Genomic DNA, 22360 nt, shown 5'->3' with positions numbered 1-22360 from the left:
ACGAAGGCAGTGAAGAGAGAGAACGTGGGAAGAAAAGAAAAACGCAAGAGAAAAAAAGCAGCGTCGTAAAAGAGGTGACGGAGCTGTCCTCTCAATAAGAAGGGTGCCAGCGAGCCTTGCTCTCGCTTACGGCCACACCCCCTTGAGCACGCCTGATCTCGTCTGATCTCAGAAGCTAAACAGGGATGGGCCTGGTTAGTACTTGGATGGGAGACCGCCTGGGAATACCAGGTGCTGTAAGCTTTTAAGCAAAGGAGGCGCCCTATCCCCGCTCGCTCGCTCACTCCCCTGTTCACACGAGCAGTGCGGCTTGTCCGTCTGTTTATTTGTCAGCTTTGGCGAGACACGGGTGCTTGTGTATTAGCGTGAGCGTTTTTTATTCTGATCAGGAACAGTTTTACAAGTCCGCAAAGGATCGAGGAAAGGTTTATCGCCAGCTGAAAAGAGACACAGCGCTTCGGCTGTGGAGACTTGTTCGGCTGGCGTTCGGAGAGTCGCGTTTTTCAGAATTGTATTGAGATCGTTTTCCACAGAGCTCAGATGTCAAAGCACAGCAGCAGCTCTCCACAGCGATCCTCTATAGCGCCCTTTCTCCCGCAGCTCCGTCCTCATTGGAAGGAAGCAAGAGTGAAAGGCTGAAGTGAAATAGAGCGGGGACGAAGGCAGTGAAGAGAGAGAACGTGGGAAGAAGAGAAAAACGCAAGGGAAAAAAAGCAGCGTCGTAAAAGAGGTGACGGAGCTGTCCTCTCAATAAGAAGGGTGCCAGCGAGCCTTGCTCTCGCTTACGGCCACACCCCCTTGACCACGCCTGATCTCGTCTGATCTTGGAAGCTAAACAGGGATGGGCCTGGTTAGTACTTGGATGGGAGACCGCCTGGGAATACCAGGTGCTGTAAGCTTTTATGCGCAGGAGGCGCCCTATCCCCGCTCGCTCGCTCATTCCCCTGTTCACACGTGCAGTGCGGCTTGTCCGTCTGTTTATTTCTCAGCTTTGGCGAGACACGGGTGCTTGTGTATTAGCGTGAGCGTTTTTTATTCTGATCAGGAACAGTTTTACAAGTCCGCAAAGGATCGAGGAAAGGTTTATCGCCAACTGAAAAGAGACACAGCGCTTCGGCTGTGGAGACTTGTTCGGCTGGCGTTCGGAGAGTCGCGTTTTTCAGAATTGTATTGAGATCGTTTTCCACAGAGCTCAGATGTCAAAGCACAGCAGCAGCTCTCCACAGCGATCCTCTATAGCGCCCCTTCTCCCGTAGCTCCGTCCTCATTGGAAGGAAGCAAGAGTGAAAGGCTGAAGTGAAATAGAGCGGGGACGAAGGCAGTGAAGAGAGAGAACGTGGGAAGAAGAGAAAAACGCAAGAGAAAAAAAGCAGCGTCGTAAAAGAGGTGACGGAGCTGTCCTCTCAATAAGAAGGGTGCCAGCGAGCCTTGCTCTCGCTTACGGCCACACCCCCTTGAGCACGCCTGATCTCATCTGATCTCGGAAGCTAAACAGGGATCGGCCTGGTTAGTACTTGGATGGGAGACCGCCTGGGAATACCAGGTGCTGTAAGCTTTTAAGCGCAGGAGGCGCCCTATCCCCGCTCGCTCGCTCATTCCCCTGTTCACACGAGCAGTGCGGCTTGTCCGTCTGTTTATTTGTCAGCTTTGGCGAGACACGGGTGCTTGTGTATTAGCGTGAGCGTTTTTTATTCTGATCAGGAACAGTTTTACAAGTCCGCAAAGGATCGAGGAAAGGTTTATCGCCAGCTGAAAAGAGACACAGCGCTTCGGCTGTGGAGACTTGTTCGGCTGGCGTTCGGAGAGTCGCGTTTTTCAGAATTGTATTGAGATCGTTTTCCACAGAGCTCAGATGTCAAAGCACAGCAGCAGCTCTCCACAGCGATCCTCTATAGCGCCCTTTCTCCCGCAGCTCCGTCCTCATTGGAAGGAAGCAAGAGTGAAAGGCTGAAGTGAAATAGAGCGGGGACGAAGGCAGTGAAGAGAGAGAACGTGGGAAGAAGAGAAAAACGCAAGAGAAAAAAAGCAGCGTCGTAAAAGAGGTGACGGAGCTGTCCTCTCAATAAGAAGGGTGCCAGCGAGCCTTGCTCTCGCTTACGGCCACACCCCCTTGAGCACGCCTGATCTCGTCTGATCTCGGAAGCTAAACAGGGATGGGCCTGGTTAGTACTTGGATGGGAGACCGCCTGGGAATACCAGGTGCTGTAAGCTTTTAAGCGCAGGAGGCGCCCTATCCCCGCTCGCTCGCTCATTCCCCTGTTCACACGTGCAGTGCGGCTTGTCCGTCTGTTTATTTGTCAGCTTTGGCGAGACACGGGTGCTTGTGTATTAGCGTGAGCGTTTTTTATTCTGATCAGGAACAGTTTAACAAGTCCGCAAAGGATCGAGGAAAGGTTTATCGCCAGCTGAAAAGAGACACAGCGCTTCGGCTGTGGAGACTTGTTCGGCTGGCGTTCGGAGAGTCGCGTTTTTCAGAATTGTATTGAGATCGTTTTCCACAGAGCTCAGATGTCAAAGCACAGCAGCAGCTCTCCACAGCGATCCTCTATAGCGCCCTTTCTCCCGCAGCTCCGTCCTCATTGGAAGGAAGCAAGAGTGAAAGGCTGAAGTGAAATAGAGCGGGGACGAAGGCAGTGAAGAGAGAGAACGTGGGAAGAAGAGAAAAACGCAAGGGAAAAAAAGCAGCGTCGTAAAAGAGGTGACGGAGCTGTCCTCTCAATAAGAAGGGTGCCAGCGAGCCTTGCTCTCGCTTACGGCCACACCCCCTTGAGCACGCCTGATCTTGTCTGATCTCGGAAGCTAAACAGGGATGGGCCTGGTTAGTACTTGGATGGGAGACCGCCTGGGAATACCAGGTGCTGTAAGCTTTTAAGCGCAGGAGGCGCCCTATCCCCGCTCGCTCGCTCATTCCCCTGTTCACACGTGCAGTGCGGCTTGTCCGTCTGTTTATTTGTCAGCTTTGGCGAGACACGGGTGCTTGTGTATTAGCGTGAGCGTTTTTTATTCTGATCAGGAACAGTTTAACAAGTCCGCAAAGAATCGAGGGAAGGTTTATCGCCAGCTGAAAAGAGACACAGCGCTTCGGCTGTGGAGACTTGTTCGGCTGGCGTTCGGAGAGTCGCGTTTTTCAGAATTGTATTGAGATCGTTTTCCACAGAGCTCAGATGTCAAAGCACAGCAGCAGCTCTCCACAGCGATCCTCTATAGCGCCCTTTCTCCCGCAGCTCCGTCCTCATTGGAAGGAAGCAAGAGTGAAAGGCTGAAGTGAAATAGAGCGGGGACGAAGGCAGTGAAGAGAGAGAACGTGGGAAGAAGAGAAAAACGCAAGGGAAAAAAAGCAGCGTCGTAAAAGAGGTGACGGAGCTGTCCTCTCAATAAGAAGGGTGCCAGCGAGCCTTGCTCTCGCTTACGGCCACACCCCCTTGAGCACGCCTGATCTCGTCTGATCTCGGAAGCTAAACAGGGATGGGCCTGGTTAGTACTTGGATGGGAGACCGCCTGGGAATACCAGGTGCTGTAAGCTTTTAAGCGCAGGAGGCGCCCTATCCCCGCTCGCTCGCTCATTCCCCTGTTCACACGTGCAGTGCGGCTTGTCCGTCTGTTTATTTGTCAGCTTTGGCGAGACACGGGTGCTTGTGTATTAGCGTGAGCGTTTTTTATTCTGATCAGGAACAGTTTAACAAGTCCGCAAAGAATCGAGGGAAGGTTTATCGCCAGCTGAATAGAGACACAGCGCTTCGGCTGTGGAGACTTGTTCGGCTGGCGTTCGGAGAGTCGCGTTTTTCAGAATTGTATTGAGATCGTTTTCCACAGAGCTCAGATGTCAAAGCACAGCAGCAGCTCTCCACAGCGATCCTCTATAGCGCCCTTTCTCCCGCAGCTCCGTCCTCATTGGAAGGAAGCAAGAGTGAAAGGCTGAAGTGAAATAGAGCGGGGACGAAGGCAGTGAAGAGAGAGAACGTGGGAAGAAGAGAAAAACGCAAGGGAAAAAAAGCAGCGTCGTAAAAGAGGTGACGGAGCTGTCCTCTCAATAAGAAGGGTGCCAGCGAGCCTTGCTCTCGCTTACGGCCACACCCCCTTGAGCACGCCTGATCTCGTATGATCTCGGAAGCTAAACAGGGATGGGCCTGGTTAGTACTTGGATGGGAGACCGCCTGGGAATACCAGGTGCTGTAATCTTTTAAGCGCAGGAGGCGCCCTATCCCCGCTCGCTCGCTCATTCCCCTGTTCACACGTGCAGTGCGGCTTGTCCGTCTGTTTATTTGTCAGCTTTGGCGAGACACGGGTGCTTGTGTTTTAGCGTGAGCGTTTTTTATTCTGATCAGGAACAGTTTAACAAGTCCGCAAAGAATCGAGGGAAGGTTTATCGCCAGCTGAATAGAGACACAGCGCTTCGGCTGTGGAGACTTGTTCGGCTGGCGTTCGGAGAGTCGCGTTTTTCAGAATTGTATTGAGATCGTTTTCCACAGAGCTCAGATGTCAAAGCACAGCAGCAGCTCTCCACAGCGATCCTCTATAGCGCCCTATCTCCCGCAGCTCCGTCCTCATTGGAAGGAAGCAAGAGTGAAAGGCTGAAGTGAAATAGAGCGGGGACGAAGGCAGTGAAGAGAGAGAACGTGGGAAGAAGAGAAAAACGCAAGGGAAAAAAAGCAGCGTCGTAAAAGAGGTGACGGAGCTGTCCTCTCAATAAGAAGGGTGCCAGCGAGCCTTGCTCTCGCTTACGGCCACACCCCCTTGAGCACGCCTGATCTCGTCTGATCTCGGAAGCTAAACAGGGATGGGCCTGGTTAGTACTTGGATGGGAGACCGCCTGGGAATGCCAGGTGCTGCAAGCTTTTAAGCGCAGGAGGCGCCCTATCCCCGCTCGCTCGCTCATTCCCCTGTTCACACGTGCAGTGCGGCTTGTCCGTCTGTTTATTTGTCAGCTTTGGCGAGACACGGGTGCTTGTGTATTAGCGTGAGCGTTTTTTATTCTGATCAGGAACAGTTTTACAAGTCCGCAAAGGATCGAGGAAAGGTTTATCGCCAGCTGAAAAGAGACACAGCGCTTCGGCTGTGGAGACTTGTTCGGCTGGCGTTCGGAGAGTCGCGTTTTTCAGAATTGTATTGAGATCGTTTTCCACAGAGCTCAGATGTCAAAGCACAGCAGCAGCTCTCCACAGCGATCCTCTATAGCGCCCTTTCTCCCGCAGCTCCGTCCTCATTGGAAGGAAGCAAGAGTGAAAGGCTGAAGTGAAATAGAGCGGGGACGAAGGCAGTGAAGAGAGAGAACGTGGGAAGAAGAGAAAAACGCAAGGGAAAAAAAGCAGCGTCGTAAAAGAGGTGACGGAGCTGTCCTCTCAATAAGAAGGGTGCCAGCGAGCCTTGCTCTCGCTTACGGCCACACCCCCTTGAGCACACCTGATCTCGTCTAATCTCGGAAGCTAAACAGGGATGGGCCTGGTTAGTACTTGGATGGGAGACCGCCTGGGAATACCAGGTGCTGTAAGCTTTTAAGCGCAGGAGACGCCCTATCCCCGCTCGCTCGCTCATTCCCCTGTTCACACGTGCAGTGCGGCTTGTCCGTCTGTTTATTTGTCAGCTTTGGCGAGACACGGGTGCTTGTGTATTAGCGTGAGCGTTTTTTATTCTGATCATGAACAGTTTTACAAGTCCGCAAAGGATCGAGGAAAGGTTTATCGCCAGCTGAAAAGAGACACAGCGCTTCGGCTGTGGAGACTTGTTCGGCTGGCGTTCGGAGAGTCGCGTTTTTCAGAATTGTATTGAGATCGTTTTCCACAGAGCTCAGATGTCAAAGCACAGCAGCAGCTCTCCACAGCGATCCTCTATAGCACCCTTTCTCCCGCAGCTCCGTCCTCATTGGAAGGAAGCAAGAGTGAAAGGCTGAAGTGAAATAGAGCGGGGACGAAGGCAGTGAAGAGAGAGAACGTGGGAAGAAGAGAAAAACGCAAGGGAAAAAAAGCAGCGTCGTAAAAGAGGTGACGGAGCTGTCCTCTCAATAAGAAGGGTGCCAGCGAGCCTTGCTCTCGCTTACGGCCACACCCCCTTGAGCACGCCTGATCTCGTCTGATCTCGTAAGCTAAACAGGGATGGGCCTGGTTAGTACTTGGATGGGAGACCGCCTGGGAATACCAGGTGCTGTAAGCTTTTAAGCGCAGGAGGCGCCCTATCCCCGCTCGCTCGCTCATTCCCCTGTTCACACGTGCAGTGCGGCTTGTCCGTCTGTTTATTTGTCAGCTTTGGCGAGACACGGGTGCTTGTGTATTAGCGTGAGCGTTTTTTATTCTGATCAGGAACAGTTTAACAAGTCCGCAAAGGATCGAGGAAAGGTTTATCGCCAGCTGAAAAGAGACACAGCGCTTCGGCTGTGGAGACTTGTTCGGCTGGCGTTCGGAGAGTCGCGTTTTTCAGAATTGTATTGAGATCGTTTTCCACAGAGCTCAGATGTCAAAGCACAGCAGCAGCTCTCCACAGCGATCCTCTATAGCGCCCTTTCTCCCGCAGCTCCGTCCTCATTGGAAGGAAGCAAGAGTGAAAGGCTGAAGTGAAATAGAGCGGGGACGAAGGCAGTGAAGAGAGAGAACGTGGGAAGAAGAGAAAAATGCAAGGGAAAAAAAGCAGCGTCGTAAAAGAGGTGACGGAGCTGTCCTCTCAATAAGAAGGGTGCCAGCGAGCCTTGCTCTCGCTTACGGCCACACCACCTTGAGCATGCCTGATCTCGTCTGATCTCGGAAGCTAAACAGGGATGGGCCTGGTTAGTACTTGGATGGGAGACCGCCTGGGAATACCAGGTGCTGTAAGCTTTTAAGCGCAGGAGCCGCCCTATCCCCGCTCGCTCGCTCATTCCCCTGTTCACACGTGCAGTGCGGCTTGTCCGTCTCTTTATTTGTCAGCTTTGGCGAGACACGGGTGCTTGTGTATTAGCGTGAGCGTTTTTTATTCTGATCAGGAACAGTTTTACAAGTCCGCAAAGAATCGAGGGAAGGTTTATCGCCAGCTGAAAAGAGACACAGCGCTTCGGCTGTGGAGACTTGTTCGGCTGGCGTTCGGAGAGTCGCGTTTTTCAGAATTGTATTGAGATCGTTTTCCACAGAGCTCAGATGTCAAAGCACAGCAGCAGCTCTCCACAGCGATCCTCTATAGCACCCTTTCTCCCGCAGCTCCGTCCTCATTGGAAGGAAGCAAGAGTGAAAGGCTGAAGTGAAATAGAGCGGGGACGAAGGCAGTGAAGAGAGAGAACGTGGGAAGAAGAGAAAAACGCAAGGGAAAAAAAGCAGCGTCGTAAAAGAGGTGACGGAGCTGTCCTCTCAATAAGAAGGGTGCCAGCGAGCCTTGCTCTCGCTTACGGCCACACCCCCTTGAGCACGCCTGATCTCGTCTGATCTCGTAAGCTAAACAGGGATGGGCCTGGTTAGTACTTGGATGGGAGACCGCCTGGGAATACCAGGTGCTGTAAGCTTTTAAGCGCAGGAGGCGCCCTATCCCCGCTCGCTCGCTCATTCCCCTGTTCACACGTGCAGTGCGGCTTGTCCGTCTCTTTATTTGTCAGCTTTGGCGAGACACGGGTGCTTGTGTATTAGCGTGAGCGTTTTTTATTCTGATCAGGAACAGTTTTACAAGTCCGCAAAGGATCGAGGAAAGGTTTATCGCCAGCTGAAAAGAGACACAGCGCTTCGGCTGTGGAGACTTGTTCGGCTGGCGTTCGGAGAGTCGCGTTTTTCAGAATTGTATTGAGATCGTTTTCCACAGAGCTCAGATGTCAAAGCACAGCAGCAGCTCTCCACAGCGATCCTCTATAGCGCCCTTTCTCCCGCAGCTCCGTCCTCATTGGAAGGAAGCAAGAGTGAAAGGCTGAAGTGAAATAGAGCGGGGACGAAGGCAGTGAAGAGAGAGAACGTGGGAAGAAGAGAAAAACGCAAGGGAAAAAAAGCAGCGTCGTAAAAGAGGTGACGGAGCTGTCCTCTCAATAAGAAGGGTGCCAGCGAGCCTTGCTCTCGCTTACGGCCACACCCCCTTGAGCACGCCTGATCTCGTCTGATCTTGGAAGCTAAACAGGGATGGGCCTGGTTAGTACTTGGATGGGAGACCGCCTGGGAATACCAGGTGCTGCAAGCTTTTAAGCGCAGGAGGCGCCCTATCCCCGCTCGCTCGCTCATTCCCCTGTTCACACGTGCAGTGCGGCTTGTCCGTCTGTTTATTTGTCAGCTTTGGCGAGACACGGGTGCTTGTGTATTAGCGTGAGCGTTTTTTATTCTGATCAGGAACAGTTTTACAAGTCCGCAAAGGATCGAGGAAAGGTTTATCGCCAACTGAAAAGAGACACAGCGCTTCGGCTGTGGAGACTTGTTCGGCTGGCGTTCGGAGAGTCGCGTTTTTCAGAATTGTATTGAGATCGTTTTCCACAGAGCTCAGATGTCAAAGCACAGCAGCAGCTCTCCACAGCGATCCTCTATAGCGCCCTTTCTCCCGCAGCTCCGTCCTCATTGGAAGGAAGCAAGAGTGAAAGGCTGAAGTGAAATAGAGCGGGGACGAAGGCAGTGAAGAGAGAGAACGTGGGAAGAAGAGAAAAACGCAAGGGAAAAAAAGCAGCATCGTAAAAGAGGTGACGGAGCTGTCCTCTCAATAAGAAGGGTGCCAGCGAACCTTGCTCTCGCTTACGGCCACACCCCCTTGAGCACGCCTGATCTCGTCTGATCTCGTAAGCTAAACAGGGATGGGCCTGGTTAATACTTGGATGGGAGACCGCCTGGGAATACCAGGTGCTGTAAGCTTTTAAGCGCAGGAGGCGCCCTATCCCCGCTCGCTCGCTCATTCCCCTGTTCACACGTGCAGTGCGGCTTGTCCGTCTGTTTATTTGTCAGCTTTGGCGAGACACGGGTGCTTGTGTATTAGCGTGAGCGTTTTTTATTCTGATCATGAACAGTTTAACAAGTCCGCAAAGGATCGAGGAAAGGTTTATCGCCAGCTGAAAAGAGACACAGCGCTTCGGCTGTGGAGACTTGTTCGGCTGGCGTTCGGAGAGTCGCGTTTTTCAGAATTGTATTGAGATCGTTTTCAACAGAGCTCAGATGTCAAAGCACAGCAGCAGCTCTCCACAGCGATCCTCTATAGCGCCCTTTCTCCCGCAGCTCCGTCCTCATTGGAAGGAAGCAAGAGTGAAAGGCTGAAGTGAAATAGAGCGGGGATGAAGGCAGTGAAGAGAGAGAACGTGGGAAGAAGAGAAAAACGCAAGGGAAAAAAAGCAGCGTCGTAAAAGAGGTGACGGAGCTGTCCTCTCAATAAGAAGGGTGCCAGCGAGCCTTGCTCTTGCTTACGGCCACACCCCCTTGAGCACGCCTGATTTCGTCTGATCTCGGAAGCTAAACAGGGATGGGCCTGGTTAGTACTTGGATGGGAGACCGCCTGGGAATACCAGGTGCTGTAAGCTTTTAAGCGCAGGAGGCGCCCTATCCCTGCTCGCTCGCTCATTCCCCTGTTCACACGTGCAGTGCAGCTTGTCCGTCTGTTTATTTGTCAGCTTTGGCGAGACACGGGTGCTTGTGTATTAGCGTGAGCGTTTTTTATTCTGATCAGGAACAGTTTTACAAGTCCGCAAAGGATCGAGGAAAGGTTTATCGCCAGCTGAAAAGAGACACAGCGCTTCGGCTGTGGAGACTTGTTCGGCTGGCGTTCGGAGAGTCGCGTTTTTCAGAATTGTATTGAGATCGTTTTCCACAGAGCTCAGATGTCAAAGCACAGCAGCAGCTCTCCACAGCGATCCTCTATAGTGCCCTATCTCCCGCAGCTCCGTCCTCATTGGAAGGAAGCAAGAGTGAAAGGCTGAAGTGAAATAGAGCGGGGACGAAGGCAGTGAAGAGAGAGAACGTGGGAAGAAGAGAAAAACGCAAGGGAAAAAAAGCAGCGTCGTAAAAGAGGTGACGGAGCTGTCCTCTCAATAAGAAGGGTGCCAGCGAGCCTTGCTCTCGCTTACGGCCACAGCACGTTGAGCATGCCTGATCTCGTCTGATCTCGGAAGCTAAACAGGGATGGGCCTGGTTAGTACTTGGATGGGAGACCGCCTGGGAATACCAGGTGCTGTAAGCTTTTAAGCGCAGGAGGCGCCCTATCCCCGCTCGCTCGCTCATTCCCCTGTTCACACGTGCAGTGCGGCTTGTCCGTCTCTTTATTTGTCAGCTTTGGCGAGACACGGGTGCTTGTGTATTAGCGTGAGTGTTTTTTATTCTGATCAGGAACAGTTTTACAAGTCCGCAAAGGATCGAGGAAAGGTTTATCGCCAGCTGAAAAGAGACACAGCGCTTCGGCTGTGGAGACTTGTTCGGCTGGCGTTCGGAGAGTCGCGTTTTTCAGAATTGTATTGAGATCGTTTTCCACAGAGCTCAGATGTCAAAGCACAGCAGCAGCTCTCCACAGCGATCCTCTATAGCGCCCTTTCTCCCGCAGCTCCGTCCTCATTGGAAGGAAGCAAGAGTGAAAGGCTGAAGTGAAATAGAGCGGGGACGAAGGCAGTGAAGAGAGAGAACGTGGGAAGAAGAGAAAAACGCAAGGGAAAAAAAGCAGCGTCGTAAAAGAGGTGACGGAGCTGTCCTCTCAATAAGAAGGGTGCCAGCGAGCCTTGCTCTCGCTTACGGCCACACCCCCTTGAGCACGCCTGATCTCATCTGATCTCGGAAGCTAAACAGGGATGGGCCTGGTTAGTACTTGGATGGGAGACCGCCTGGGAATACCAGGTGCTGTAAGCTTTTAAGCGCAGGAGGCGCCCTATCCCCGCTCGCTCGCTCATTCCCCTGTTCACACGTGCAGTGCGGCTTGTCCGTCTGTTTATTTGTCAGCTTTGGCGAGACACGGGTGCTTGTGTATTAGCGTGAGCGTTTTTTATTCTGATCAGGAACAGTTTTACAAGTCCGCAAAGGATCGAGGAAAGGTTTATCGCCAGCTGAAAAGAGACACAGCGCTTCAGCTGTGGAGACTTGTTCAGCTGGCGTTCGGAGAGTCGCGTTTTTCAGAATTGTTTTGAGATCGTTTTCCACAGAGCTCAGATGTCAAAACACAGCAGCAGCTCTCCACAGCGATCCTCTATAGCGCCCTTTCTCCCGCAGCTCCGTCCTCATTGGAAGGAAGCAAAAGTGAAAGGCTGAAGTGAAATAGAGCGGGGACGAAGGCAGTGAAGAGAGAGAACGTGGAAAGAAGAGAAAAACGCAAGGGAAAAAGAGCAGCGTCATAAAAGAGGTGACGGAGCTGTCCTCTCAATAAGAAGGGTGCCAGCGAGCCTTGCTCTCGCTTACAGCCACACCCCCTTGAGCACGCCTGATCTCGTCTGATCTCGGAAGCTAAACAGGGATGGGCCTGGTTAGTACTTGGATGGAGACCGCCTGGGAGTACCATGTGCTGTAAGCTTTTAAGCGCAGGAGGCGCCCTATCCCCGCTCGCTCGCTCATTCCCCTGTTCACACGTGCAGTGCGGCTTGTCCGTCTGTTTATTTGTCAGCTTTGGCGAGACACGGGTGCTTGTGTATTAGCTTGAGCGTTTTTTATTCTGATCAGGAACAGTTTTACAAGTCCGCAAAGGATCGAGGAAAGGTTTATCGCCAGCTGAAAAGAGACACAGCGCTTCGGCTGTGGAGACTTGTTCGGCTGGCGTTCGGAGAGTCGCGTTTTTCAGAATTGTATTGAGATCGTTTTCCACAGAGCTCAGATGTCAAAGCACAGCAGCAGCTCTCCACAGCGATCCTCTATAGCGCCCTTTCTCCCGCAGCTCCGTCCTCATTGGAAGGAAGCAAGAGTGAAAGGCTGAAGTGAAATAGAGCGGGGACGAAGGCAGTGAAGAGAGAGAACGTGGGAAGAAGAGAAAAACGCAAGGGAAAAAAAGCAGCGTCGTAAAAGAGGTGACGGAGCTGTCCTCTCAATAAGAAGGGTGCCAGCGAGCCTTGCTCTCGCTTACGGCCACACCCCCTTGAGCACGCCTGATCTCATCTGATCTCGGAAGCTAAACAGGGATGGGCCTGGTTAGTACTTGGATGGGAGACCGCCTGGGAATACCAGGTGCTGTAAGCTTTTAAGCGCAGGAGGCGCCCTATCCCCGCTCGCTCGCTCATTCCCCTGTTCACACGTGCAGTGCGGCTTGTCCGTCTGTTTATTTGTCAGCTTTGGCGAGACACGGGTGCTTGTGTATTAGCGTGAGCGTTTTTTATTCTGATCAGGAACAGTTTTACAAGTCCGCAAAGGATCGAGGAAAGGTTTATCGCCAGCTGAAAAGAGACACAGCGCTTCAGCTGTGGAGACTTGTTCAGCTGGCGTTCGGAGAGTCGCGTTTTTCAGAATTGTTTTGAGATCGTTTTCCACAGAGCTCAGATGTCAAAACACAGCAGCAGCTCTCCACAGCGATCCTCTATAGCGCCCTTTCTCCCGCAGCTCCGTCCTCATTGGAAGGAAGCAAAAGTGAAAGGCTGAAGTGAAATAGAGCGGGGACGAAGGCAGTGAAGAGAGAGAACGTGGGAAGAAGAGAAAAACGCAAGGGAAAAAGAGCAGCGTCATAAAAGAGGTGACGGAGCTGTCCTCTCAATAAGAAGGGTGCCAGCGAGCCTTGCTCTCGCTTACGGCCACACCCCCTTGAGCACGCCTGATCTCGTCTGATCTCGGAAGCTAAACAGGGATGGGCCTGGTTAGTACTTGGATGGAGACCGCCTGGGAGTACCATGTGCTGTAAGCTTTTAAGCGCAGGAGGCGCCCTATCCCCGCTCGCTCGCTCATTCCCCTGTTCACACGTGCAGTGCGGCTTGTCCGTCTGTTTATTTGTCAGCTTTGGCGAGACACGGGTGCTTGTGTATTAGCTTGAGCGTTTTTTATTCTGATCAGGAACAGTTTTACAAGTCCGCAAAGGATCGAGGAAAGGTTTATCGCCAGCTGAAAAGAGACACAGCGCTTCGGCTGTGGAGACTTGTTCGGCTGGCGTTCGGAGAGTCGCGTTTTTCAGAATTGTATTGAGATCGTTTTCCACAGAGCTCAGATGTCAAAGCACAGCAGCAGCTCTCCACAGCGATCCTCTATAGCGCCCTTTCTCCCGCAGCTCCGTCCTCATTGGAAGGAAGCAAGAGTGAAAGGCTGAAGTGAAATAGAGCGGGGACGAAGGCAGTGAAGAGAGAGAACGTGGGAAGAAGAGAAAAACGCAAGGGAAAAAAAGCAGCGTCGTAAAAGAGGTGACGGAGCTGTCCTCTCAATAAGAAGGGTGCCAGCGAGCCTTGCTCTCGCTTACGGCCACACCCCCTTGAGCACGCCTGATCTCATCTGATCTCGGAAGCTAAACAGGGATGGGCCTGGTTAGTACTTGGATGGGAGACCGCCTGGGAATACCAGGTGCTGTAAGCTTTTAAGCGCAGGAGGCGCCCTATCCCCGCTCGCTCGCTCATTCCCCTGTTCACACGTGCAGTGCGGCTTGTCCGTCTGTTTATTTGTCAGCTTTGGCGAGACACGGGTGCTTGTGTATTAGCGTGAGCGTTTTTTATTCTGATCAGGAACAGTTTAACAAGTCCGCAAAGGATCGAGGAAAGGTTTATCGCCAGCTGAAAAGAGACACAGCGCTTCGGCTGTGGAGACTTGTTCGGCTGGCGTTCGGAGAGTCGCGTTTTTCAGAATTGTATTGAGATCGTTTTCCACAGAGCTCAGATGTCAAAGCACAGCAGCAGCTCTCCACAGCGATCCTCTATAGCGCCCTTTCTCCCGCAGCTCCGTCCTCATTGGAAGGAAGCAAGAGTGAAAGGCTGAAGTGAAATAGAGCGGGGACGAAGGCAGTGAAGAGAGAGAACGTGGGAAGAAGAGAAAAACGCAAGGGAAAAAAAGCAGCGTCGTAAAAGAGGTGACGGAGCTGTCCTCTCAATAAGAAGGGTGCCAGCGAGCCTTGCTCTCGCTTACGGCCACACCCCCTTGAGCACGCCTGATCTCATCTGATCTCGGAAGCTAAACAGGGATGGGCCTGGTTAGTACTTGGATGGGAGACCGCCTGGGAATACCAGGTGCTGTAAGCTTTTAAGCGCAGGAGGCGCCCTATCCCCGCTCGCTCGCTCATTCCCCTGTTCACACGTGCAGTGCGGCTTGTCCGTCTGTTTATTTGTCAGCTTTGGCGAGACACGGGTGCTTGTGTATTAGCGTGAGCGTTTTTTATTCTGATCAGGAACAGTTTTACAAGTCCGCAAAGGATCGAGGAAAGGTTTATCGCCAGCTGAAAAGAGACACAGCGCTTCAGCTGTGGAGACTTGTTCAGCTGGCGTTCGGAGAGTCGCGTTTTTCAGAATTGTTTTGAGATCGTTTTCCACAGAGCTCAGATGTCAAAACACAGCAGCAGCTCTCCACAGCGATCCTCTATAGCGCCCTTTCTCCCGCAGCTCCGTCCTCATTGGAAGGAAGCAAAAGTGAAAGGCTGAAGTGAAATAGAGCGGGGACGAAGGCAGTGAAGAGAGAGAACGTGGGAAGAAGAGAAAAACGCAAGGGAAAAAGAGCAGCGTCATAAAAGAGGTGACGGAGCTGTCCTCTCAATAAGAAGGGTGCCAGCGAGCCTTGCTCTCGCTTACGGCCACACCCCCTTGAGCACGCCTGATCTCGTCTGATCTCGGAAGCTAAACAGGGATGGGCCTGGTTAGTACTTGGATGGAGACCGCCTGGGAGTACCATGTGCTGTAAGCTTTTAAGCGCAGGAGGCGCCCTATCCCCGCTCGCTCGCTCATTCCCCTGTTCACACGTGCAGTGCGGCTTGTCCGTCTGTTTATTTGTCAGCTTTGGCGAGACACGGGTGCTTGTGTATTAGCTTGAGCGTTTTTTATTCTGATCAGGAACAGTTTTACAAGTCCGCAAAGGATCGAGGAAAGGTTTATCGCCAGCTGAAAAGAGACACAGCGCTTCGGCTGTGGAGACTTGTTCGGCTGGCGTTCGGAGAGTCGCGTTTTTCAGAATTGTATTGAGATCGTTTTCCACAGAGCTCAGATGTCAAAGCACAGCAGCAGCTCTCCACAGCGATCCTCTATAGCGCCCTTTCTCCCGCAGCTCCGTCCTCATTGGAAGGAAGCAAGAGTGAAAGGCTGAAGTGAAATAGAGCGGGGACGAAGGCAGTGAAGAGAGAGAACGTGGGAAGAAGAGAAAAACGCAAGGGAAAAAAAGCAGCGTCGTAAAAGAGGTGACGGAGCTGTCCTCTCAATAAGAAGGGTGCCAGCGAGCCTTGCTCTCGCTTACGGCCACACCCCCTTGAGCACGCCTGATCTCATCTGATCTCGGAAGCTAAACAGGGATGGGCCTGGTTAGTACTTGGATGGGAGACCGCCTGGGAATACCAGGTGCTGTAAGCTTTTAAGCGCAGGAGGCGCCCTATCCCCGCTCGCTCGCTCATTCCCCTGTTCACACGTGCAGTGCGGCTTGTCCGTCTGTTTATTTGTCAGCTTTGGCGAGACACGGGTGCTTGTGTATTAGCGTGAGCGTTTTTTATTCTGATCAGGAACAGTTTTACAAGTCCGCAAAGGATCGAAGAAAGGTTTATCGCCAGCTGAAAAGAGACACAGCGCTTCGGCTGTGGAGACTTGTTCGGCTGGCGTTCGGAGGGTCGCGTTTTTCAGAATTGTATTGAGATCGTTTTCCACAGAGCTCAGATGTCAATGCACAGCAGCAGCTCTCCACAGCGATCCTCTATAGCGCCCTTTCTCCCGCAGCTCTGTCCTCATTGGAAGGAAGCAAGAGTGAAAGGCTGAAGTGAAATAGAGCGGGGACGAAGGCAGTGAAGAGAGAGAACGTGGGAAGAAGAGAAAAACGCAAGGGAAAAAGAGCAGCGTCGTAAAAGAGGTGACGGAGCTGTCCTCTCAATAAGAAGGGTGCCAGCGAGCCTTGCTCTCGCTTACGGCCACAACCCCTTGAGCACGCCTGATCTCGTCTGATCTCGGAAGCTAAACAGGGATGGGCCTGGTTAGTACTTGGATGGGAGACCGCCTGGGAATACCAGGTGCTGTAAGCTTTTAAGCGCAGGAGGCGCCCTATCCCCGCTCGCTCGCTCATTCCCCTGTTCACACGTGCAGTGCGGCTTGTCCGTCTGTTTATTTGTCAGCTTTAGCGAGACACGGGTGCTTGTGTATTAGCGTGAGCGTTTTTTATTCTGATCAGGAACAGTTTAACAAGTCCGCAAAGGATCGAGGAAAGGTTTATCGCCAGCTGAAAAGAGACACAGCGCTTCGGCTGTGGAGACTTGTTCGGCTGGCGTTCGGAGAGTCGCGTTTTTCAGAATTGTATTGAGATAGTTTTCATCAGAGCTCAGATGTCAAAGCACAGCAGCAGCTCTCCACAGCGATCCTCTATAGCGCCCTTTCTCCCGCAGCTCCGTCCTCATTGGAAGGAAGCAAGAGTGAAAGGCTGAAGTGAAATAGAGCGGGGATGAAGGCAGTGAAGAGAGAGAACGTGGGAAGAAGAGAAAAACGCAAGTGAAAAAAAGCAGCGTCGTAAAAGAGGTGACGGAGCTGTCCTCTCAATAAGAAGGGTGCAAGCGAGCCTTGCTCTCGCTTACGGCCACAACCCCTTGAGCACGCCTGATCTCGTCTGATCTCGGAAGCTAAAAAGGGATGGGCCTGGTTAGTACTTGGATGGGAGACCGCCTGGGAATGCCAGGTGCTGTAAGCTTTTAAGCGCAGGAGGCGCCCTATCCCTGCTCGCTCGCTCATTCCCCTGTTCACACGTGCAGTGCAGCTTGTCCGTCTGTTTATTTGTCAGCTTTGGCGAGACACGGGTGCTTGTGTATTAGCGTGAGCGTTTTTTATTCTGATCAGGAACAGTTTTACAAGTCCGCAAAGGATCGAGGAAAGGTTTATCGCCAGCTGAAAAGAGACACAGCGCTTCGGCTGTGGAGACTTGTTCGGCTGGCGTTCGGAGAGTCGCGTTTTTCAGAATTGTATTGAGATCGTTTTCCACAGAGCTCAGATGTCAATGCACAGCAGCAGCTCTCCACAGCGATCCTCTATAGCGCCCTTTCTCCCGCAGCTCTGTCCTCATTGGAAGGAAGCAAGAGTGAAAGGCTGAAGTGAAATAGAGCGGGGACGAAGGCAGTGAAGAGAGAGAACGTGGGAAGAAGAGAAAAACGCAAGGGAAAAAGAGCAGCGTCGTAAAAGAGGTGACGGAGCTGTCCTCTCAATAAGAAGGGTGCCAGCGAGCCTTGCTCTCGCTTACGGCCACAACCCCTTGAGCACGCCTGATCTCGTCTGATCTCGGAAGCTAAACAGGGATGGGCCTGGTTAGTACTTGGATGGGAGACCGCCTGGGAATACCAGGTGCTGTAAGCTTTTAAGCGCAGGAGGCGCCCTATCCCCGCTCGCTCGCTCATTCCCCTGTTCACACGTGCAGTGCGGCTTGTCCGTCTGTTTATTTGTCAGCTTTAGCGAGACACGGGTGCTTGTGTATTAGCGTGAGCGTTTTTTATTCTGATCAGGAACAGTTTAACAAGTCCGCAAAGGATCGAGGAAAGGTTTATCGCCAGCTGAAAAGAGACACAGCGCTTCGGCTGTGGAGACTTGTTCGGCTGGCGTTCGGAGAGTCGCGTTTTTCAGAATTGTATTGAGATAGTTTTCATCAGAGCTCAGATGTCAAAGCACAGCAGCAGCTCTCCACAGCGATCCTCTATAGCGCCCTTTCTCCCGCAGCTCCGTCCTCATTGGAAGGAAGCAAGAGTGAAAGGCTGAAGTGAAATAGAGCGGGGATGAAGGCAGTGAAGAGAGAGAACGTGGGAAGAAGAGAAAAACGCAAGTGAAAAAAAGCAGCGTCGTAAAAGAGGTGACGGAGCTGTCCTCTCAATAAGAAGGGTGCAAGCGAGCCTTGCTCTCGCTTACGGCCACAACCCCTTGAGCACGCCTGATCTCGTCTGATCTCGGAAGCTAAAAAGGGATGGGCCTGGTTAGTACTTGGATGGGAGACCGCCTGGGAATGCCAGGTGCTGTAAGCCTTTAAGCGCAGGAGGCGCCCTATCCCTGCTCGCTCGCTCATTCCCCTGTTCACACGTGCAGTGCAGCTTGTCCGTCTGTTTATTTGTCAGCTTTGGCGAGACACGGGTGCTTGTGTATTAGCGTGAGCGTTTTTTATTCTGATCAGGAACAGTTTTACAAGTCCGCAAAGGATCGAGGAAAGGTTTATCGCCAGCTGAAAAGAGACACAGCGCTTCGGCTGTGGAGACTTGTTCGGCTGGCGTTCGGAGAGTCGCGTTTTTCAGAATTGTATTGAGATCGTTTTCCACAGAGCTCAGATGTCAAAGCACAGCAGCAGCTCTCCACAGCGATCCTCTATAGCGCCCTTTCTCCCGCAGCTCCGTCCTCATTGGAAGGAAGCAAGAGTGAAAGGCTGAAGTGAAATAGAGCGGGGACGAAGGCAGTGAAGAGAGAGAACGTGGGAAGAAGAGAAAAACGCAAGGGAAAAAAAGCAGCGTCGTAAAAGAGGTGACGGAGCTGTCCTCTCAATAAGAAGGGTGCCAGCGAGCCTTGCTCTTGCTTACGGCCACACCACCTTGAGCACGCCTGATCTCGGAAGCTAAACAGGTATGAGCCTGGTTAGTACTTGGATGGGAGACCGCCTGGGAATACCAGGTGCTGTAAGCTTTTAAGCGCAGGAGGCGCCCTATCCCCGCTCGCTCGCTCATTCCCCTGTTCACACGTGCAGTGCGGCTTGTCCGTCTTTTTATTTGTCAGCTTTGGCGAGACACGGGTGCTTGTGTATTAGCGTGAGCGTTTTTTTGTTCTGATCAGGAACAGTTTAACAAGTCCGCAAAGAATCGAGGAAAGGTTTATCGCCAGCTGAAAAGAGACACAGCGCTTCGGCTGTGGAGACTTGTTCGGCTGGCGTTCGGAGAGTCGCGTTTTTCAGAATTGTATTGAGATCGTTTTCCACAGAGCTCAGATGTCAAAGCACAGCAGCAGCTCTCCACAGCGATCCTCTATAGCGCCCTTTCTCCCGCAGCTCCGTCCTCATTGGAAGGAAGCAAGAGTGAAAGGCTGAAGTGAAATAGAGCGGGGACGAAGGCAGTGAAGAGAGAGAACGTGGGAAGAAGAGAAAAACGCAAGAGAAAAAGAGCAGCGTCATAAAAGAGGTGACGGAGCTGTCCTCTCAATAAGAAGGGTGCCAGCGAGCCTTGCTTTTGCTTACGGCCACACCCCCTTGAGCACGCCTGATCTCGTCTGATCTCGGAAGCTAAACAGGGATGGGCCTGGTTAGTACTTGGATGGGAGACCGCCTGGGAATACCAGGTGCTGTAAGCTTTTAAGCGCAGGAGGCGCCCTATGCCCGCTCGCTCGCTCATTCCCCTGTTCACACGTGCAGTGCGGCTTGTCCGTCTGTTTATTTGTCAGCTTTGGCGAGACACGGGTGCTTGTGTATTAGCGTGAGCGTTTTTTATTCTGATCAGGAACAGTTTTACAAGTCCGCAAAGGATCGAAGAAAGGTTTATCGCCAGCTGAAAAGAGACACAGCGCTTCGGCTGTGGAGATTGTTCGGCTGGCGTTCGGAGAGTCGCGTTTTTCAGAATTGTATTGAGATCGTTTTCCACAGAACTCAGATGTCAAAGCACAGCAGCAGCTCTCCACAGCGATCCTCTATAGCGCCCTTTCTCCCGCAGCTCCGTCCTCATTGGAAGGAAGCAAGAGTGAAAGGCTGAAGTGAAATAGAGCGGGGACGAAGGCAGTGAAGAGAGAGAACGTGGGAAGAAGAGAAAAACGCAAGGGAAAAAAAGCAGCGTTGTAAAAGAGGTGATGGAGCTGTCCTCTCAATAAGAAGGGTGCCAGCGAACCTTGCTCTTGCTTGCGGCCACACCCCCTTGAGCACGCCTGATCTCGTCTGATCTCGAAAGCTAAATAGGGATGGGCCTGGTTAGTACTTGGATGGGAGACCGCCTGGGAATACCAGATGCTGTAAGCTTTTAAGCGCAGGAGGCGCCCTATCCCCGCTCGCTCGCTCATTCCCCTGTTCACACGTGCAGTGCGGCTTGTCCGTCTGTTTATTTGTCAGCTTTGGCGAGACACGGGTGCTTGTGTATTAGCGTGAGCGTTTTTTATTCTGATCAGGAACAGTTTTACAAGTCCGCAAAGGATCGAGGAAAGGTTTATCGCCAGCTGAAAAGAGACACAGCGCTTCGGCTGTGGAGACTTGTTCGGCTGGCGTTCGGAGAGTCGCGTTTTTCAGAATTGTATTGAGATCGTTTTCCACAGAGCTCAGATGTCAAAGCACAGCAGCAGCTCTCCACAGCGATCCTCTATAGCGCCCTTTCTCCCGCAGCTCCGTCCTCATTGGAAGGAAGCAAGAGTGAAAGGCTGAAGTGAAATAGAGCGGGGACGAAGGCAGTGAAGAGAGAGAACGTGGGAAGAAGAGAAAAACGCAAGGGAAAAAAAGCAGCGTCGTAAAAGAGGTGACGGAGCTGTCCTCTCAATAAGAAGGGTGCCAGCGAGCCTTGCTCTCGCTTACAGCCACACCCCCTTGAGCACACCTGATCTCGTCTGATCTCGGAAGCTAAACAGGGATGGGCCTGGTTAGTACCTGGATGGGAGACCGCCTGGGAATACCAGGTGCTGTAAGCTTTTAAGCGCAGGAGGCGCCCTATCCCCGCTCGCTCGCTCATTCCCCTGTTCACACGTGCAGTGCGGCTTGTCCGTCTGTTTATTTGTCAGCTTTGGCGGGACACGGGTGCTTGTGTATTAGCATGAGCGTTTTTTATTCTGATCAGGAACAGTTTAACAAGTCCGCAAAGGATCGAGGAAAGGTTTATCGCCAGCTAAAAAGAGACACAGCGCTTCGGCTGTGGAGACTTGTTCGGCTGGCGTTCGGAGAGTCAACTTTTTCAGAATTGTATTGAGATCGTTTTCAACAGAGCTCAGATGTCAAAGCACAGCAGCAGCTCTCCACAGCGATCCTCTATAGCGCCCTTTCTCCCGCAGCTCCGTCCTCATTGGAAGGAAGCAAGAGTGAAAGGCTGAAGTGAAATAGAGCGGGGATGAAGGCAGTGAAGAGAGAGAACGTGGGAAGAAGAGAAAAACGCAAGGGAAAAAAAGCAGCGTCGTAAAAGAGGTGACGGAGCTGTCCTCTCAATAAGAAGGGTGCCAGCGAGCCTTGCTCTCGCTTACGGCCACACCCCCTTGAGCACGCCTGATCTCGTCTGATCTCGGAAGCTAAACAGGGATGGGCCTGGTTAGTACTTGGATGGGAGACCGCCTGGGAATACCAGGTGCTGTAAGCTTTTAAGCGCAGGAGGCGCCTTATCCCCGCTCGCTCGCTCATTCCCCTGTTCACACGTGCAGTGCAGCTTGTCCGTCTGTTTATTTGTCAGCTTTGGCGAGACACGGGTGCTTGTGTATTAGCGTGAGCGTTTTTTATTCTGATCAGGAACAGTTTTACAAGTCAGCAAAGGATCGAGGAAAGGTTTATCGCCAGCTGAAAAGAGACACAGCGCTTCGGCTGTGGAGACTTGTTCGGCTGGCGTTCGGAGAGTCGCGTTTTTCAGAATTGTATTGAGATCGTTTTCCACAGAGCTCAGATGTCAAAGCACAGCAGCAGCTCTCCACAGCGATTTTCTATAGCGCCCTTTCTCCCGCAGCTCCGTCCTCATTGGAAGGAAGCAAGAGTGAAAGGCTGAAGTGAAATAGAGCGGGGACGAAGGCAGTGAAGAGAGAGAACGTGGGAAGAAGAGAAAAACGCAAGGGAAAAAAAGCAGCGTCGTAAAAGAGGTGACGGAGCTGTCCTCTCAATAAGAAGGGTGCCAGCGAGCCTTGCTCTCGCTTACGGCCACACCCCCTTGAGCACGCCTGATCTCGTCTGATCTCGGAAGCTAAACAGGGATGGGCCTGGTTAGTACTTGGATGGGAGACCGCCTGGGAATACCAGGTGCTGTAAGCTTTTAAGCGCAGGAGGCGCCCTATCCCCGCTCGCTCGCTCATTCCCCTGTTCACACGTGCAGTGCGGCTTGTCCGTCTGTTTATTTGTCAGCTTTGGCGAGACACGGGTGCTTGTGTATTAGCGTGAGCGTTTTTTATTCTGATCAGGAACAGTTTAACAAGTCCGCAAAGGATCGAGGAAAGATTTATCGCCAGCTGAAAAGAGACACAGCGCTTCGGCTGTGGAGACTTGTTCGGCTGGCGTTCGGAGAGTCGCGTTTTTCAGAATTGTATTGAGATCGTTTTCCACAGAGCTCAGATGTCAAAGCACAGCAGCAGCTCTCCACAGCGATCCTCTATAGCGCCCTTTCTCCCGCAGCTCCGTCCTCATTGGAAGGAAGCAAGAGTGAAAGGCTGAAGTGAAATAGAGCGGGGACGAAGGCAGTGAAGAGAGAGAACGTGGGAAGAAGTGAAAAACGCAAGGGAAAAAAAGCAGCGTCGTAA

The 22360-nt window shown here is 52.2% G+C and overlaps 24 non-coding genes and 10 pseudogenes across 24 annotated transcripts; all 34 read left to right on the top strand.

The window, feature by feature from the left end:
- Positions 1-124: 124 nt before the first annotated feature.
- On the top strand, positions 125-243 carry LOC138244285 (5S ribosomal RNA). Its single transcript, XR_011192898.1, has one exon. It is a non-coding gene; the product is annotated as a 5S ribosomal RNA (ribosomal RNA).
- A 537-nt stretch (positions 244-780) lies between these two features.
- On the top strand, positions 781-899 carry LOC138216500 (5S ribosomal RNA). The gene has a single exon (XR_011180212.1). It is a non-coding gene; the product is annotated as a 5S ribosomal RNA (ribosomal RNA).
- Positions 900-1436: 537 nt separating this feature from the next.
- LOC138217323 (5S ribosomal RNA) lies at positions 1437-1555 on the top strand. The gene has a single exon (XR_011181035.1). It is a non-coding gene; the product is annotated as a 5S ribosomal RNA (ribosomal RNA).
- A 537-nt stretch (positions 1556-2092) lies between these two features.
- LOC138244239 (5S ribosomal RNA) lies at positions 2093-2211 on the top strand. The gene has a single exon (XR_011192852.1). It is a non-coding gene; the product is annotated as a 5S ribosomal RNA (ribosomal RNA).
- Positions 2212-2748: 537 nt separating this feature from the next.
- LOC138216865 (5S ribosomal RNA) lies at positions 2749-2867 on the top strand. Its single transcript, XR_011180578.1, has one exon. It is a non-coding gene; the product is annotated as a 5S ribosomal RNA (ribosomal RNA).
- Positions 2868-3404: 537 nt separating this feature from the next.
- LOC138244238 (5S ribosomal RNA) lies at positions 3405-3523 on the top strand. Its single transcript, XR_011192851.1, has one exon. It is a non-coding gene; the product is annotated as a 5S ribosomal RNA (ribosomal RNA).
- A 537-nt stretch (positions 3524-4060) lies between these two features.
- LOC138216999 (5S ribosomal RNA) lies at positions 4061-4179 on the top strand. Its single transcript, XR_011180712.1, has one exon. It is a non-coding gene; the product is annotated as a 5S ribosomal RNA (ribosomal RNA).
- Positions 4180-4716: 537 nt separating this feature from the next.
- LOC138217480 (5S ribosomal RNA) lies at positions 4717-4835 on the top strand. The gene has a single exon (XR_011181192.1). It is a non-coding gene; the product is annotated as a 5S ribosomal RNA (ribosomal RNA).
- Positions 4836-5372: 537 nt separating this feature from the next.
- LOC138216595 (5S ribosomal RNA) lies at positions 5373-5491 on the top strand. The gene has a single exon (XR_011180307.1). It is a non-coding gene; the product is annotated as a 5S ribosomal RNA (ribosomal RNA).
- Positions 5492-6028: 537 nt separating this feature from the next.
- On the top strand, positions 6029-6147 carry LOC138217144 (5S ribosomal RNA). The gene has a single exon (XR_011180857.1). It is a non-coding gene; the product is annotated as a 5S ribosomal RNA (ribosomal RNA).
- Positions 6148-6684: 537 nt separating this feature from the next.
- Positions 6685-6803, top strand: LOC138244781 (5S ribosomal RNA). The gene has a single exon (XR_011193396.1). It is a non-coding gene; the product is annotated as a 5S ribosomal RNA (ribosomal RNA).
- Positions 6804-7340: 537 nt separating this feature from the next.
- Positions 7341-7459, top strand: LOC138217143 (5S ribosomal RNA). The gene has a single exon (XR_011180856.1). It is a non-coding gene; the product is annotated as a 5S ribosomal RNA (ribosomal RNA).
- A 537-nt stretch (positions 7460-7996) lies between these two features.
- Positions 7997-8115, top strand: LOC138217880 (5S ribosomal RNA; annotated as a pseudogene).
- Positions 8116-8652: 537 nt separating this feature from the next.
- LOC138218187 (5S ribosomal RNA) lies at positions 8653-8771 on the top strand (annotated as a pseudogene).
- A 537-nt stretch (positions 8772-9308) lies between these two features.
- LOC138216281 (5S ribosomal RNA) lies at positions 9309-9427 on the top strand. Its single transcript, XR_011179992.1, has one exon. It is a non-coding gene; the product is annotated as a 5S ribosomal RNA (ribosomal RNA).
- A 537-nt stretch (positions 9428-9964) lies between these two features.
- On the top strand, positions 9965-10083 carry LOC138218273 (5S ribosomal RNA; annotated as a pseudogene).
- A 537-nt stretch (positions 10084-10620) lies between these two features.
- On the top strand, positions 10621-10739 carry LOC138216819 (5S ribosomal RNA). Its single transcript, XR_011180531.1, has one exon. It is a non-coding gene; the product is annotated as a 5S ribosomal RNA (ribosomal RNA).
- Positions 10740-11276: 537 nt separating this feature from the next.
- LOC138218746 (5S ribosomal RNA) lies at positions 11277-11394 on the top strand (annotated as a pseudogene).
- Positions 11395-11931: 537 nt separating this feature from the next.
- Positions 11932-12050, top strand: LOC138216808 (5S ribosomal RNA). Its single transcript, XR_011180520.1, has one exon. It is a non-coding gene; the product is annotated as a 5S ribosomal RNA (ribosomal RNA).
- Positions 12051-12587: 537 nt separating this feature from the next.
- Positions 12588-12705, top strand: LOC138218711 (5S ribosomal RNA; annotated as a pseudogene).
- A 537-nt stretch (positions 12706-13242) lies between these two features.
- Positions 13243-13361, top strand: LOC138216797 (5S ribosomal RNA). The gene has a single exon (XR_011180509.1). It is a non-coding gene; the product is annotated as a 5S ribosomal RNA (ribosomal RNA).
- A 537-nt stretch (positions 13362-13898) lies between these two features.
- On the top strand, positions 13899-14017 carry LOC138216785 (5S ribosomal RNA). Its single transcript, XR_011180497.1, has one exon. It is a non-coding gene; the product is annotated as a 5S ribosomal RNA (ribosomal RNA).
- A 537-nt stretch (positions 14018-14554) lies between these two features.
- On the top strand, positions 14555-14672 carry LOC138218710 (5S ribosomal RNA; annotated as a pseudogene).
- Positions 14673-15209: 537 nt separating this feature from the next.
- On the top strand, positions 15210-15328 carry LOC138216774 (5S ribosomal RNA). The gene has a single exon (XR_011180486.1). It is a non-coding gene; the product is annotated as a 5S ribosomal RNA (ribosomal RNA).
- Positions 15329-15865: 537 nt separating this feature from the next.
- Positions 15866-15984, top strand: LOC138217496 (5S ribosomal RNA). The gene has a single exon (XR_011181208.1). It is a non-coding gene; the product is annotated as a 5S ribosomal RNA (ribosomal RNA).
- A 537-nt stretch (positions 15985-16521) lies between these two features.
- On the top strand, positions 16522-16640 carry LOC138218574 (5S ribosomal RNA; annotated as a pseudogene).
- A 537-nt stretch (positions 16641-17177) lies between these two features.
- LOC138217495 (5S ribosomal RNA) lies at positions 17178-17296 on the top strand. Its single transcript, XR_011181207.1, has one exon. It is a non-coding gene; the product is annotated as a 5S ribosomal RNA (ribosomal RNA).
- A 537-nt stretch (positions 17297-17833) lies between these two features.
- On the top strand, positions 17834-17952 carry LOC138218520 (5S ribosomal RNA; annotated as a pseudogene).
- Positions 17953-18489: 537 nt separating this feature from the next.
- On the top strand, positions 18490-18598 carry LOC138219176 (5S ribosomal RNA; annotated as a pseudogene).
- A 538-nt stretch (positions 18599-19136) lies between these two features.
- LOC138244237 (5S ribosomal RNA) lies at positions 19137-19255 on the top strand. Its single transcript, XR_011192850.1, has one exon. It is a non-coding gene; the product is annotated as a 5S ribosomal RNA (ribosomal RNA).
- Positions 19256-19791: 536 nt separating this feature from the next.
- Positions 19792-19910, top strand: LOC138218650 (5S ribosomal RNA; annotated as a pseudogene).
- Positions 19911-20447: 537 nt separating this feature from the next.
- On the top strand, positions 20448-20566 carry LOC138217967 (5S ribosomal RNA). The gene has a single exon (XR_011181458.1). It is a non-coding gene; the product is annotated as a 5S ribosomal RNA (ribosomal RNA).
- A 537-nt stretch (positions 20567-21103) lies between these two features.
- LOC138244236 (5S ribosomal RNA) lies at positions 21104-21222 on the top strand. Its single transcript, XR_011192849.1, has one exon. It is a non-coding gene; the product is annotated as a 5S ribosomal RNA (ribosomal RNA).
- Positions 21223-21759: 537 nt separating this feature from the next.
- LOC138244235 (5S ribosomal RNA) lies at positions 21760-21878 on the top strand. Its single transcript, XR_011192848.1, has one exon. It is a non-coding gene; the product is annotated as a 5S ribosomal RNA (ribosomal RNA).
- Positions 21879-22360: the final 482 nt, after the last annotated feature.

The sequence above is a fragment of the Lepisosteus oculatus genome, chromosome 14 (genome assembly GCF_040954835.1).
Source record: "Lepisosteus oculatus isolate fLepOcu1 chromosome 14, fLepOcu1.hap2, whole genome shotgun sequence".
Classification (NCBI taxonomy): domain Eukaryota; kingdom Metazoa; phylum Chordata; class Actinopteri; order Semionotiformes; family Lepisosteidae; genus Lepisosteus; species Lepisosteus oculatus.
Note: the sequence above shows the minus strand (reverse complement) of the source record. Positions and strands in the feature narration are given on the sequence as shown.